The 2,791-nt window shown below is 49.9% G+C and overlaps 1 long non-coding RNA gene across 1 annotated transcript; it reads left to right on the forward strand.

Moving 5' to 3' along the window:
* The first annotated feature begins 893 nt into the window (after positions 1–893).
* On the forward strand, positions 894–2,510 carry LOC138113995 (uncharacterized). The gene is made up of 3 exons (XR_011152435.1): positions 894–1,251; positions 1,332–2,365; positions 2,466–2,510. It is a non-coding gene; the product is annotated as an uncharacterized lncRNA (long non-coding RNA).
* The last annotated feature ends 281 nt before the right edge of the window (positions 2,511–2,791 follow it).

Here is a 2,791-nt window from a genome sequence, read left to right on the forward strand (position 1 = left end):
CCTTTTGCTTTGCTTAGCCACCTGAGCCATGCCTCGGACAGAGTGACTGTGGCCAGTCTGTGTGGTGTTCAGTGGAGATGTGGGAGTGGTGCAGTGGTGTCTTGCAGTTTTATAGTAGTTTGTCCTAAGGCCCACTGTTGTGGGATCCTAGGCAGTTTGCTTTGAGGAATGAGAACTTGGGAAAGGCTAAGCTTTCCCTGTCTGTCTGGGTAACTTTGACAAATAATTCTTTTGCAGATGGATAGGATGTAAACCTGATATGAACAGAGGAGGCCAGAGGAGCACAGCAACGAGGTGGGTCGGTGCCTGAAGTCCAAGCTATGGCCTGACTTTGGGCTCTACGTTTACCTCACTGTTGGGACTTTCATTTTGAAGATGTGAAGTGCTTGAAGCAGCAGGGTATTGGCACCGGGGGGACCATGAGCTGGATGAGTATTGATTCCAGCACAGAACTGGATGTTACTGGAGTTGTTGTATTAGTGATGAAACTATAAGTAGCCTTTGATTTTTTGTGTTTTACAGGTGGTCTGCAGCATTCAAATTGCTACTCCAACATGAGAGACACCCTTCCAGACAGAGGTCACAGTCGAGCACTTTCAGGTGGAACCTGCCTCGGCAATGCAGCACTTTTGGACACTACATTGGTATGTGCCTTTCCATTTTGTTTTGCCCCTTCTCCCTTGGGAAGGTTGGTCATCATTCAGCTTTTCAGGGGTGGTGTTTCATGGTGGTTATGTTGCAGGGCTGTTCTTTGTCCTTATTTTTAGGAAGTAAACCTGGATATCAGCAGTCAAGGTCAAGTGAGTGAGGTAAGCAGTGACCAGTGGACACAACCAGTTATTGCTTGGGTGCCAAATTCTGGGGCAGCTCAAAGCATGCATTGTCTAAGCATCCATTTGTGTGTTTTAGGTGGCCCACTCGTATTATGCCTACAGGGGCTGAACCCCCTCATGGACCAGCTGATGGAGCCAGTTTATCACCCTTGAGCTGCCCCTGTGAGCCTTCCAGAACTATTACAGGACTCTGCGATGAAGCCTGTACCTTTTCTGTTTGAAGGTGCCATCTGGGCAGCCTTTGGCAATGGTTGAGGAGTTGCAGCGACTCGGGGAGGGAGGGAGGAGCGAGGGTCCACTCAAGTTTCAGCAATGCCCCATCACCTTGTCTCCTTTTAACCCAGGTATACCCTGCGCCGGCAGCCTTGGAGTGCGGCCACGGTGTATGAGCCGAGGACCGGGGCGTTCTCAGGAGACGGTGAGTAGTGGAATTGTTGGGTTTTGGCTGATGTGCTGCTGAGTTCAGGCACTGATGTTTGGTTTTCTTTCTTGTAGTAGACTAAGAGAGAACAGCTCACTGAGGGCAGGAACTCCCCAGAGGACGAGGCGGCCTTCTTTTGCACCTGATGAGGATTTGCATCCCTGGATATCCGAGAGCTAAGTCGAGGGCTACACCTCAGGGAGGGGGATGAGAGTGGTGTGCTGGGTCAGGACTTGGTGGGAGGGATTTTTGAATTAGCTTTGGAGATGGGGATGTCCACGAGAGGGCCCCTTAGGCCGTGTAAAGGGAAAGTCTCACTTTTGATCACAATGCTGAGGTGTACAGGGCAGAGCAGTCCCGGTGCGTGTTGTGTCACTTGTCTATTGTGTGTTCTGTGTCTTTTGGGCATCGTGTCACATGTCTTCTGCCTTACCCCTTTGAGGGGCTTATCAGAAATGCTGGGCATCATCCTTAGCGTCTCCTTTGCATTCCTTGGCCCGACGCTGGTACTCTTGAACCTTTGACTTGCAAGCTTGGACATGCATCGGAATCGCATCTCTCTTTAGCAATATCGAGTCAGACACCTTTTACAGTCTTGTTCTGAGCTGTATTGACAGCTGTGCACCACAACGATCCATTATAACAGATTAGGACTTGTGAGAATGCGAGGATAGGTGGAGGATTCCAACCGTATGGTTCTCGGGCATCCATCTTTGCGGTTCTTGGCATAAGTCCTTCTGTTAGGGTCTTTTTCTGCCGGAGTTCTTTGAGCCTCATCGGCCTCATCTAGGTCATCTCATTGGTAATTCTTCTTGCTGAGAGTTTCCTCTCCTTGTTGCATCCCCTTGTTTGTCATCTCCTGTGTCACAGGTGTCTGTGTGTTTGGGCCGGGGCTGCTTTGCCCTGCTACATGGTCTGGGTGTAGGTGTAATAGGATAAGTCCTAGGGACTTGACATTTGTAATGTAGGGATTAGTTGGACTCAAGATGGTATTTCTAGATTGACACAAGATGTCTGGAGCTGGTAAGTTCTCATGCAGTACTTTGACTTTTGTCGTAACTTTCTTTCAGCTGCAGAGGGATTGAACCTGTGACAGAGTGCCCCATACCAGGTGAGGTGGTTCCCACAGGAAGGTCAGTCACCGTTTGTCTTTGCAGGGCAAGTGTAAATGGTGACCGTGTTACAGCTTTGTTCTTCATCTTTATTTGTAGGAAGTAATGCTGAATAGCAGTGGTCAAGGTCGATGGAGCGAGGTGAGCGGTGACTGGTGGACAGAATGAGTTGTTACTGCTTGGGTATCAGTTTCTGGTGCAGCTCTAAGCATCCGTTTTTGTTTGTGCATTTTAGGTGGTCCACTGGGAAGGTGTCCTGGCCCTGGGGATGCTGGAGGCCAGGTGCGTGCAAGCTTAAGGTATGGGTGTGGTGTACTTCAGTTGGAGCGGGGAGGCTGTGGTTTCAGTCTCTCAGCATGTTTTTCTGCTTTGCTTCTCTGCAGGTGCTGCTGCTGCTGCCCTCGGCATGCCAAGGGACAGAGGCG

Source organism: Aphelocoma coerulescens, chromosome 8 (genome assembly GCF_041296385.1).
Source record: "Aphelocoma coerulescens isolate FSJ_1873_10779 chromosome 8, UR_Acoe_1.0, whole genome shotgun sequence".
Classification (NCBI taxonomy): Eukaryota; Metazoa; Chordata; class Aves; order Passeriformes; family Corvidae; genus Aphelocoma; species Aphelocoma coerulescens.